Source organism: Delphinus delphis, chromosome 3 (assembly GCF_949987515.2).
Source record: "Delphinus delphis chromosome 3, mDelDel1.2, whole genome shotgun sequence".
In the NCBI taxonomy this organism is placed as follows: domain Eukaryota; kingdom Metazoa; phylum Chordata; class Mammalia; order Artiodactyla; family Delphinidae; genus Delphinus; species Delphinus delphis.
In genome coordinates this window covers 133601432-133615078 of record NC_082685.1, presented here as the reverse complement: position 1 = coordinate 133615078, position 13647 = coordinate 133601432, and the positions used below count along the sequence as shown (strand labels likewise).

The 13647-nt window shown below is 36.9% G+C and overlaps 1 pseudogene; it reads right to left on the bottom strand.

Annotated features, from left to right (window-relative positions):
• Positions 1 to 11339: 11339 nt before the first annotated feature.
• LOC132422247 (ADP-ribosylation factor-like protein 6-interacting protein 1) lies at positions 11340 to 11949 on the bottom strand (annotated as a pseudogene).
• Positions 11950 to 13647: the final 1698 nt, after the last annotated feature.

The following is a 13647-nucleotide window of genomic DNA, read 5'->3' as shown; positions in this document are numbered from 1 at the left end:
TTTTTTAAAAATCCAAAATTACTAGGAAAGAAAATTGTCTCAATTTCTGTTATAACATTTTGGTCTATTTTATTTAAAGAGATGGTTCACAAAGATTATCACAGATGCAATCACTTATGACTTTTGTCTCTAGAAATTAAGGATGGGGCATGAGGAATATTTCCATTTCTTACATTTTTTATAACAAACTTACATAACCTTTTTATTTAGAAAAAATGGAAATTATAACATCATGTTCTAAAATATCTGAGTTCTCGGTAAACATTTTTATACCATTGGTATATATGAATTTATATATGAAACATTTACATATAAGATATAAAATTTATAAGTAAATGTAAACATTTAACATGAAATGAAACTAAGAATTAATATGTTCAATTTTTCAAATCCCCTTAATTTTATAGATGAGGAAAGTAGCTCAGAAAATCAATTTAATTTCCCTAATTCATATACATACTTTGTGATAGAGCCACGGTAGACATGCTGTCTTTCTTACTCAATCAGTCTATTAGTCAGACAAAAACGTTTAAATGAATGTTTTCTATGTAACATCCTATGGTAGATGCTGAGGATACAACAGTAAGCAAGTCATATACTGTCTTTGCCTTCACAGCCAATAATTAAAAGTCTTGAGCAATATGAATAATAGGTACTGAGTAATTCAGAAACATGTAACAAGGGTTCCTGATCTACTTGGAGAAATCAGGGAAGGCTTGCGTGCAGAAGTGTCATTTGGACTAATACATAGAGAGTTTATTCTTAGAGATTTTTTTTTAACTTAACTATTTTATCCTATGTCAGGTAGTAGTTTGTACTAACATGGTGGTTGCATGTTTCAAGCCATTATTCGCAGTCATTACTCATCAGGTACTCAAAATTCCCTTCATATCTAGTGTTTATTATTACATTTTGCAGAGAGTCATATCTACAAATGTGACTGACAAAATTTAAACTACGGTGCTTATTAACCAAAGCGATGCTTTCTTCTGAGTGCCCCTGCATTTTCACCTGATTAATTTCTGAAGCAAACTGCATCCTTTTTTATATGACATCTCTTTTATCTTTACATAGAAAATTAACAAATTAAAATTTAACAATTTAACAGAAAATTAATAAATTAACAAATACTTTCATCTCCTTCTGTTTGGAAGAGTAGCTTTCTGATTACAATCAGAAGATAATTTCTCCTATTTGGTCCCCTTGGGGACCCTTATTTTGCCTGCAGGAGGTACTTAATAATTGCATGGCTAAATTAATCAGAATTGTCAGTTAAAAGCATCAGAATCTACTCTGGCGTTTTGGCAAAAAAAAAATAAATTTATTGAAAAAATAAATTTACTAACAGAAAGTCCAGAGAAGCAGAAAAGGAAGGTATGCAGTCAAAAACAATGCCAATGCCAACTACAGAGACCCTTCTAGCAAGGACATCACTGCCTTCCCCACTCAGCTTCCATAACATTTAGGACTGCATGCTAGAAGCTCTACCATCTGCCATTCCATGATAACCAAAAGTCTCTACCACTGTGAAGGGAACTCCTCCACAAAGGGCTCCCACCACACATTGCTTGTTTCTAAAAACCAAGATTTCCATTGATGCCTTGATTAATAGAACCTGAGTCAGTTGTCTGCACACTACCTTCAAGGGAATCTGTAGATTAACCTTTTCTAGGTTCTGCACTGGGAACGTGGGAAAGGACAAAAACAAGAGGAATATATTTAAAGACACTGGTTAGCCGTATATGACAGAATTCTACATTACCCAATATTGTGTAGGCTACAGAGTCAAAATATTCTGAGAACACCTTTCTTAAGTGTCCCTGATCCTTTACATTTTAAATGAAGTCTATTCAAAAAGGAAAATCTGTAAATACATATATGTACATCTTTGGGTACAAACATATATTTATATAGCAAATAGTGTCATGGGAACCAGTAAGAAGAATAATGAAGGTTTATGATGAAATGCCCATGCTCTAAGGAAATTAAAATAATAGTATTAAAATATTTTAATTTTACAGTGGTAAAATTGGGAATATATGTTGAACAATTGTTAAATAAATTTAGTGCACTTTCCATTAATAGTGGTGTACTAGTTTTATACTGCTGCTGTGGTGGATTATGACAAATTTAATGACCTAAAAAACACAAATTTATTATTTTTCGGCTCTGTAGGTCAGAAATCCAACATCAGTTTCACTGGACTAAAATGAAAGTGTCTACAGGGCTGACTTTATTTCTAGAAATTCTGGAGGAGAATCCATTTCCTTGCCATTCCAAAATTCTAGAAGCTCCCCTCATTTCTTTGCTCATAGCCCCCTTCCTCCATCTACAAAGCCAGCAACGTTGCATCTCTCTAACAGTTCTTCAAGTCACATCTTCCTCTGACCACAACTGGGAAAAGTTCTCCCCTTTAAAGGACTTAAATTGATTATATTGGGCCAGATAATCCAGGCTAATCTCCCCATCTCAAGGTCTTTAATTTAATTGATTTAGTGACATCATTTTGACATTTAAGGTAGCATATTCATCAGTTATGGGAATTAGTACTAGGACATGGATACCTTAGTGGGGGAAATTATGTCTACCTCAGGTTACATAACTGCCTCACCTTTCATGTTCAGCTACCTGGTGAAGATAAAAAAAATTCAAAGATAGTAGAGAAAAAAATTTAGTTTAAACCTTAGTACACCCACTGTATTTCAAATCTTCCCTTTAAAAAAGTCTTTACTAAAAATGTATAAAACTTGTCACAGACCTCGTACAATAATACTTCAGTAAGCTCTGTGGGACATGATTTGCATATGGTTTCTCTATTATATTTTAAGTGACAGTGTGATGATTCAAAATATAACAGTAACTTATATGTCCTGGTAGCAGAAATAAAATGAATAATAAGCAATCATTTTACACAGTTTTGTATATAAATCACAAATTCATAAGTTTTTCAAATATAAAGTAAAAATATAATTCTAAATTGCATTTTCAAATGCTCTGATTTAGGGCTGACAAGAATGGGTAGATCCTACTTTGAATATTGTCAAGATTGACAACATTTAATGTTAAGATTTTCCACCGTTGCTTCCTTATCAAATCATCATAAAGCAGTGCAGATAATATACACTAGACATAACTATAAGGACACAGATGAGGTCCCCTGATACTTCCTTTGTTCTTCATCTACTAAAGCCTGAAATTAAGTGGTCAGTGCAGCCCACGTGGAATAAAGAACTCTCCAGGTCAGAAAGAAAAGAATCACTCTTTGACATAAATTATAGCAATATACTTTGGATCCATCTCCTACAGTAATGGAAATAAAAACAAAAATAAACAAATGGGACCTAATTAAACTTAAAAGCTTTTGTACAGCAAAGGGAACCATAAACAAAACAAAAAGACAACCTACATATAGATTGGGAGAAAATATTCGCAAACGATGTGACCGACAAGGAATTAATCTCCAAAATATACAAAAAGCTCATATAGCTCAATATCAAACAAACAAACAACTCAATCAAAAAATGGGCAGAAGATCTAAATAGACATTTATCCAAAGAAGACATACAGATGGCCAGAGGCACATGAAAAGATCCTCAACATAGCTAATTATCAGAGAAATGCAAATCAAAACTACAATGAGGTATCACCTTAATTCTTAATTCTGTCAGAATGACCATCTTCAAAAAGTCTACAAATAATAAATGCTGGAGAGGATGTGGAGAAAAGGGAACCCTCCTACACTGTTGGTGGGAATGTAAGTTGGTACAACCACTATGGAGAACAGTATGGATGTTCCTTAAAAAAACTAAAAATAGAGTTATCATATGATCCTGCAATCCCACTCCTGGAGATATATTCAGAGAAAACTATAATTTGAAAAGATACAAAAAAAAGTGCTGTGTTCATCGCAGCACTATTTACAATAGCCAAGACATGGAAACCACCTAAGTGTCCATCAACAGATGAATGGATAAAGAAGATGTGTTATATATACACAATGGAATATTACTCAGCCATAAAAAAGAATGCAATAATGCCATTTGCAGCAACATGGATGGACTTAGAGATTATCATACTAAGTGAAGTAAGCCAGACAAAGACAAATAACATATGATATCACTTATATGTGGGATTGAAAAAAAGATACAAATGAACTTATATATAAAACAGAAATAGAGCCACAGATATATAAAACAAACTTATGGTTACCAAAGGGGAAGGGGGGCTGGAATAAATTATGAATTTGGGATTAAAATATACACACTACTATATATAAAATAGATAACTAACAAGTACCTACTGTATAGCACAGGGAATTATACCCAATATTTTGTAATAACCTATAAGGGAAAAGACTCTGAAAAAAAAATATATATGTATGTATAACTGAATCACTTTGCTGTACACCTGAAACTAACACAACATTGTAAATCAATAATATTTCAGTAAAAAAAAGAATAAAAAGAATCTTTCCCCTTGTACCACTGGGTTGGGGAAGGAACAACATCAGCACTCAACAGTGTTCCTACTATCATGTAAGGTAACTTTTTATATCATCTATAAGTCCTTCTATGTTTGATTTCTCACTGTACCATTGGACCTTCAGAGGGCCTGCCATGAGCTACCATAGTTTCAACATACATTTAAATATTTTTTTCAACTTTAAAACAGCTTTTAGTTATCTAAAGGGCACAATATATTTTTTTGAATGCTTAAATATATTCTAACAAAAACTTTCTTTCTGGAAATAGTAAATCTGACTTCCAAAGAAACACTTTTTCAAAAGGAACAAGTTCCAACATTTTTAATCACAGACTCAATTTCAGTGCTTGTGATTGGTCAGTTTATATTTTCTATTTCTTCCTGGTTCAGTCTCAGAAGGTTGTGCTTTTCTAAGAATTTGTCCATTTCTTCCAGGTTGTCCATTTTATTGGCATATAGCTGCTTGTAGTAATCTCTCATGATCCTTTGTATTTCTGCACTGTCAGTTGTTACTCCTCCTTTTTCACTTTTTAAATCTGTTCGTTTGAGTCTCCTTTTTTTCTTGATGAGTCTGGCTAATGGTTTATCAATTTTGTTTACCTAGTCAAAGAACCAGCTTTAATTTTATTGATCTTTGCTGTCATTTCCTTCATTTCTTTTTCATTTATTTCTGATATGATCCTTATGATTTCTTTCCTTCTGCTAACTTTGGGGTTTTTTTTTTGTTTGTTTTTCTTTCTCTAATTACTTTAGGTGTAAGGTTAGGTTGTTTATTTGAGATGTTTCTTGTTTCTTGAGGTAGGATTGTATTGTTATAAACTTCCCTCTTAGAACTACTTTTGCTGCATCCCATAGGTTTTGGGTCATAATGATTTCATTGCCATTTGTTTCTAGGTATTTTTTTATTTCCTCTTTGATTTCTTCAGTGATCTCTTGGTTATTTAGTAGCATATTGTTTAGACTCCATGTGTTTGTATTTTTTACAGATTTTTTCATGTACTTGATATGTAGTCTCATAGCGTTGTGGTTGGAAAAGATACTGGATACAATTTCAATTTTCTTAAATTTACCAAGGCTTGATTTGTGACTCAAAATATGATCTACCCTGGAGAATGTTCCATGAGCACTTCAGAAGAAAGTGTATTCTGTTGTTTTTGGATGGAATGTCCTATAAATATCAATTAAGCCTGTCTTGTTTAATGTATCATTTAAAGCTTGTGTTTCCTTATTTATTTTCATTTTGGATGACCTGTCCATTGGTGAAAGTGGGGTGTTAAAGTCCCTTACTATGATTGTGTTACTGTCAATTTCCCTTTTTATAGCTGTTAGCATTTGCCTTATGTATTGAGGTGCTCCTATGTTGGGTGCATAAATATTTACAATTATTATATCTTCTTCTTGGATTGATCCCTTGATCATTATGTAGTGTCCTTCTTTGTCTCTTGTAATAGTCTTTGTTATAAAGTCTATTTTGTCTGATATGAGAATTGCTACTCCAGCTTTCCTTTGATTTACATTTGCATGGAATATCTTTTTCCTTCCCATCACTTTCAGTCTGTATGTGTCCCTAGGTTGAAGTCAGTCTCTTGTAGACAGCATATATATGGGTCTTCTTTTTGTATCCATTCAGCCAGTCTATGTCTTTTGGTTGGAGCAATTAATCTATTTACATTTAAGATAATTATCGACATGTATGTTCCTATTACCATTTTCTTAATTGTTTTGGGTTTGTTATTGTAGGTCTATTCCTTCTTTTGTGTTTCCTGCCTAGAGCAGTTCCTTTAGCATTTGTTGTAAAGCTGGTTTGGTGGTGCTGAATTCTCTTAGATTTGCTTGTTTGTAAAGGTTTTAATTTCTCCATCAAATCTGAATGAGATCCTTGCTGGGTAGAGTAATCTTGGTTGTAGATTTTTCTATTTTATCACTTTAAATATGTCCCGCCACTCCCTTCTGGCTTGCAGAGTTTCTGCTGAAAGATCTGCTGCTAACCTTATGGGGATTCCCTTGTATGTTATTTTTCCCTTGCTGCTTTTAATACTTTTTCTTTGTATTTAATTTTTGATAGTTTGATTACTATGTGTCTTGGTGTGTTTCTCTTTGGATTTATCTTGTATGGGACTCTCTGCACTTCCTGGACTTGATTAACTATCTCCTTTCCCATATTAGGGAAGTTTTCAACTATAATCTCTTCAAATATTTTCTCAGTCCCTTTCTTTTTCTCTTCTTCTTCTGGGACCCCTATAATTCGAATGTTGGTGTGTTTAATGTTGTCCCAGAGGTCTCAGAGACTGTCCTCAATTCTTTTCATTCTTTTCCTTTATTCTGTTCTGCAGTAGTTATTTCCACTATTTTATCTTCCAGGACACTTATCCGTTCTGCCTCAGTTATTCTGCTATTGATTCCTTCTAGAGAATTTTTAATGTAATTTATTGTGTTGTTCATCATTGTTTGTTTGCTCTTTAGTTCTTCTAGGTCCTTGTTATACGTTTCTTGTATTTTCTCCATTCTATTTCCAATATTTGGTATCATCTTTACTATCATTACTCTGATTTCATTCTCAGATAGACTGCCTATTTCCTCTTTGTTTGGTCTGATGGGTTTTTACCATGCTCCTTCATCTGCTGTGTGTTTCTCTGTCTTCTCATTTTGCTTAACTTACTGTATTTGGGGTCTCCTTTTCACAGGCTGCAGGTTCATAGTTCCCTGTTGTTTTTGTTGCCTGCCCCCAATGGCTAAGATTGGTTCAGTGGGTTGTGTAGGCTTCCTGGTGGAGGGGACTAGTGCCTGTGTTCTGGTGGATGAGGCTGGATCTTGTCTTTCTGGTGGTCAGGACTGCGTCCGGTGGTGTGTTTTGGGGTGTCTGTGACCTTATATGAATTTAGGCAGCCTCTCTGCTAATGGGTGAGTTTGTGTTCCTCTCTTGCTAGTTGTTTGGCATAGGGTGTCCAGCACCGTAGCTTGCTGTTCGTTGAGTGGAGGTGGGTCTTAGCGTTGAGATGGAGATTTCTGGGAAACCTTTCACCGTTTGATATTACGTGGAGCCGGGAGGTCTCTGGCAGACTAATGTCCTGAACTTGGCTCTCCCACCTCAGAGGCACAGGCCTGACGCCTGGCCGGAGCACCAAGACCCTGTCAGCCACACAGCTCAGAAGAAAAGGGAGAAAAAAAGAAAGAAAGAAAAAATAAAATAAAATAAAGTTATTAAAATAAAAAATAATTATTAAAAATAAGGGCTTCCCTGGTGGCGCAGTGGTTGAGAGGCTGCCTGCCGATGCAGGGGACACGGGTCCGTGCCCCAGTCCGGGAAGATCTCACATGCCGCAGAGTGGCTAGGCCCATGAGCCACGGCCACTGAGCCTGCATGTCCGGAGCCTCTGCTCTGCAACGGGAGAGGCCACAAAAGTGAGAGGCCCACATACTGCAAAAAAATAAAAAAATTAAAAAAAATTAAAAAAAATTAAAGAGCAATAATAAAAAAAGAAAAAAATAAGAAAGAAGAGAGCAACCAAATCAGAAAACAAATCCACTTATGATAACAAGCACTAAAAACTATACTAAAAAAAAACAACAAAAAAACGGACAGACAGAACCCTAGGACAAATGGTAAAAGCAAAGCTATACAGACAAAATCACACAAAGAAGCATACAAATACACAGTCACAAAAAGAGAAAAAGGACAGTATATATATATATATATATATATATATATATATAATCATTGCTCCCGAAGTCCACTGCCACAATTTTGGGATGATTTGTTGTCTATTCAGGTATTCCACAGATGCACGGTACATCAAGTTGATTGTGGAGATTTAATCCTCTGCTGAGGCTGCTGCGAGAGATTTCCCTTTCTCTTCTTTGTTCGCACATTTCCTGGGGTTCAGCTTTGGATTTGGCCCTGTGTCTGCATGAAGGTTGCCTAAGGGCATTTGTTCTTTGCTCTGACAGGTCGGGGTTAAAGGAGCAGCTGATTCGGGGGCTCTGGCTCACTCAGGCCGGGGTGGGGGAGGGGTACAGATGCGGGGTGAGCCTGTGGCAGCAGAGGCCAGCGTGACTTTGCACCAGCCTGAGGCGTGCCACGTGTTCTTCCGGGGAAGTTGTCCCTGGATCATGGGACCCTGGCAGTGGTGGGCTGCCCAGGCTCCTGGGAGGGGAGGTGTGAAGAGTGACCTGTGCTTGCACACAGACTTCTTGGTGGTGGCAGCAGCAGCCGTAGCATCTCATGCCCATCTCTGGTGTCCGTGCTGGTAGCCACAGCTCGCACCCAACTCTGGAGCTCGTTTAGGTGGTGCTCTGAATCCCCCCCTCCTCGTGCACCCCGAAACAATGGTCTCTTGCCTCTTAGGCAGCTCCAGACCTTTTCCAGGACTCCCTCCCGGCTAGCTGTGGCGCACTAGCCCCCTTCAGGCTGTGTTCACGCCGCCAACCCCAGTCCTCTCCCTGGGATCCGACCGAAGCCCGAGCCTCAGCTTCCAGCCCCCGCCCGCCCCGGCCGTTGAGCAGACAAGCGTCTTGGACTGGTGAGTGCTGGTCGACACTGATCCTCTGTGCAGGAATCTCTCCGCTTTGCCTTCTGCACCCATGTTGCTGTGCTCTCCTCCGTGGCTCCGAAGCTTCCCCCCTCTGCCACCCACAGTCTCTGCCCACGAAGGGGCTTCCTAGTGTGTGGAAACCTTTCCTCCTTCACAGCTCCCTCCCACTGGTGCAGGTCCCATCCCTATTCTTCTGTTTTTTCTTTTTTCTTTTGCCCTACCCAGGTACGTGGGGAGTTTCTTGCATTTTGGGGGGTCAGAGGTCTTCTGCCAGCATTCAGTAGGTGTTCTGTAGCAGTTGTTCCACATGTAGATGTATTTCTGATGTATTTGTGGAGAAGAAGGTGACCTTTTGCCATCTTGAAGGTCTCATCTTGGCAACTTTCAAATACACAATACAGTATTATTAACTATAGTCACCATGTTGTGCATTACATTCCCAGGACTTATTTATTTAATTCACATGCTGATATTTCAGGTATATAACTTAAATAATGTGCTCTTCACGCAGGAATTATAGTCTTTCTACTAACACTCATTGTATATTTATGGAAATTGAGTATGTAATATAAGCTACAAGGACAATCAAATAGCAAAATTTATGATACTTGTTTGGGCATCTGTAACATAAGATTAAGAATTAGTAAAAAGACATAAACAAAAGTGCCAAGTTACATAAATTAAAAAGGAAAGCTTCAGGAGTTCCCTGCTAGCCTAGTTAGTGGTTAGGATTCCTGGCTTTCACTGCTGTGGCCCAGGTTCAATCCCTGACTGGTGAACTGAGATCTCACAAGCTACATAGTGACATGAAAAAAAAAAAAAGAAAGAAAGCTTTTAGAGGGTTTTCTTCAAATATAAAATACATAGAATAACTAATAAGAAGACAATATAACAAAATCTATAAGGTAGATAAAAGAATATCTTTTTTTTTTTTTGGATTCCAGCTTTTTTATTTTTCCCCTTTTACACAAAAAAAGTAGAAGAAATAACACAGGATTAAAATCGCAAAAGTAGTTAATTGGTAGAACACACATAAACACAAAAATCCAGATAGGAAGACAAGCTTATTTACAATGAGGAAACACATGTAAATTATGGTAGCTTGTATACGAAATATTAAAAAAGAAAAGTCAAACATATGCTACATGGTGCCACTGTTACAGCAATACTGAAGGGGAGAAAACAATTTTTCTTTAGGAACAGATATACCACAAGGTCCAGGTTTTATAGCATCAGTGCAATAAATTCACAAAACTATATTATAGCTAGTTAATCAGTTTAAAAATTGTTCCCAAATATGTCACATTTCCAGCCCTTAGAAGTTCATTCCTACAGATTTCAACTACTCCATCTATGGGGACCAAAAGCAGCCAGTGTTACCATAAAATGAGAAACTTGAGGCTTACCTTTAAAGGCTTATTCTGGTCTTGAAAAACTAGTAGGATTTTCTACTGAAATGAATCTTGACTAAACACAGGATGAGTTTTGTTCTTTATTGGCTGGTCTTGGAATGAAGGTCATAGACATGACTCAACCTATTATGTACTTTAGTTTCAGTTAGCTGAAAATCTGAAATTAAAAGTATGCTAAAAATCCTAAATACCATCTTGTGTAAGCTTGCTACTAAAAAGCCTTTAAGGATGTACTAACTTTAAGTGCAAGGGAACAAGAGTTCTAAGTCTGTCAGATTCCCCATTTGGGAGGAAGGATCAATGTTTCCAACAAGTTGCTAAATTCTGCACAAGGGAGAAGCCAACACATACTAGGCCATGGAATTAGGTTCATTTTATTCCACAAGGATTCTTCTCCCACAGTATAGAAACAGAATGAGGAATGAATCTTAATTGGTCTCTTCATCAGAAGTGGTAAACTTGGTTTCTATATTCATGAAACCAGACTGTTGTTTAAGCAGACTGTGGAAGCAGACAGTAGAACCAGCTTCCTGTAGTCACAGACCATGATTTTGTATCCAGCTAAAGCAAAAATCAACTTGAACAGTTATCCCAAGCCACTGTTAACTGTACTAAAGGATGAAGTTCACCACTATATTATTTTAAAAGTAAGAGTTCAATTAACCCTGGGTGAGAAAAACCAAAACAAGTGGTAATGATGAATGAGTTGTCCATATAAGGCCAGCTGATGAGAACACACCCATGAAGACACTGGGCATAAAGCCTTACTTGGCAAGTCAGAATTTCCACTAAGGGCAGAATGACGGACAGCAAAGAGCTACATCTGTAACATTTTTGTATCCAGACAGCATAACAGACACTATCCCCAAGGACAATGTATACACCATTAATCACACCGAATAAAGCAGATGCATTATTCATTTTTCTTTTCTTTTTGTTTGAGAAGCTTGTTTATCTCTCTTTTGGCCATTCCAATGTACTTCGAAATGATTCCATGTTGGTTTAGTCCAGGAAGCAAGAGTAAGAAAGTCACTATCAGGTAGGAGAGAAGGATGTTGTGGACTTGCTGTCCCACCCAAACAACCACAGCAAGAGAAATGATCATGGTCATGAAGTACAGTTTAGGCTTTTCTTTCTTTAGCATAAGGAGGTGTTTCTACCAGCCCACAGCTCTGTGTCGAGTTTTTACTAGATTGCTTCAAATTTCAAGGACTCACTGCTGTTACTCAGTGGTCCATTTATTAGAGCCAAAAATTCTAGGTGCTAGAATGGGAACAAGGTAGTCAGCCAAGCACAGAAACAACAAAACAGGAAACACCAGACAGAATGGATGGATCTAGATAGTAGATAGTCAGAAACACCAAAGAAACCATACCCATGATGGCAGGTGGAAACCAAGCTCTTCCCCATTGGAAGACTTCATCTGCCATCAGCATAACTTCTCCCCATCTTTGCAGCTACTCTTCCAGACTTGCAGTCTCTGCAGCCAGCAGGCTGGTGCTGCGAGAATCTCCTTCCACCATCGTTCCCAAGGTGCCCCCTCAGCTAGAGCAAGACGCCCCCAAAACTGGCCTTCCTCAGAGCCACTCATGACAACCCTCATAAAAGGATATCTTAATTAAAATAAAATTATTAAAGAAATGTACTACTGTACACTAAAGTAGTGACAATATAATCAACCAGAACAACAAAAAAATAGAAAGCTCAGACACATACATACAAATATTTAAATGTTTTATAAATAAAATTATTCTAATTTTAAATCAATGATATCTTTTTAGTTACTGATTTGTTGAAAGAAAAAAAATAATGGTTAAAATGAAAGGAAATAGGGGCTTCCCTGGTGGCACGGTGGTTAAGAATCCACCTGCCAATGCAGGGGACAGGGGTTCGAGCCCTGGTATAGGAAGATCCCACATGCTTCAGAGCAACTAAGCCCATGCGCCACAACTACTGAGCCTGTGTTCTAGAGCCTGAGAGCCACAACTACTGAGCCCATGCACCTAGCGCCTGTGCTCCACAACAAGAGAAGGCACCGTGATGAGAAGCCTGTCACCGCAAGGAAGAGTAACCCCCGCTCACTGCAACTAGAGAAAGCCCGTGCACAGCAATGAAGACCCAACGCAGCCCAAAACAAATAAATTTATTAAAAAAACAAAAAACTTAAAGGAAACAAAAAACCAAAAATACCCTAAAAACATACAGGTAAACATTTATATAATTTTAAAATATGATCAACTCTTTGAAAAAAGCATAGGTAGTGTATAAGAATTGATTGGTAGATAGCATTTTATACACAGAGTTCTTAGAAACAAATAAAACATGAGTACCTCAGGACAAATGGAGCAAAAGATATAAACCAGTGAGTCACAGAGTTTGAAACACTTATGACTAGTTAAACTATAAAAAATTTAAATCTCTGTATTAATAAATTTTTAATTAAATGTAATACCATTATTTTATACATCAAAGAGATTTTTGATATTGAGTTAAACACATGAGAGTTGAATTGTATATTACAATTAGACATAAATCTCAGCTTCACTTTACTGATTTGGTGATTTTGAGTAAATTATTTTAATTTTCTATGCCTTTTTCCTCATTTGGAAAATTCAGTTTTGTGCCCCTACTTCACAGGTTTGTTGCAAGAATCAAATGAGCTTGCTCTGTAAAACTCTTGGTCCGATGCATGGCACATAGAAGACACTAAAAACTATTAGATTTAATCAAACCCTCAAACATAGAAGATATATTATATAAACTAATTCACTTTTGTAATGGAATACTGTGCAAATTAAAAAAAATCATGTTGGCATGGAAAAATGTTCATTATCTATTGACAAGTGAAAAAATGCTCAAACCATAAATATAGACTTTTTTTTTTTTGGCTATAACAGTAGCTAGTACTAGACTAGCTTTCCCAATAAAGACTATAACTGATGAAACAGTTTCATCAGATATTTAAACAATATTTGTTTCCAGATATTGCAACAACAGAACAAAACTATATTTCTCAAAGAAAGAGAAACTTATGATTTGATCCTATGATTACCCAGACCTCACCAGGGAACAATTTCTTGACCATAAGCACAAAAACCTAGGGTCCACACAGAGCCCTACAAAGTTAGGAGTAGCTGAAACACCGGACAGACCTCTAGATGGCAGAGACCTATGCAGACAGAGACATGAGGAAATTGTGCGAGGCTTTTCTGTGAATCCTT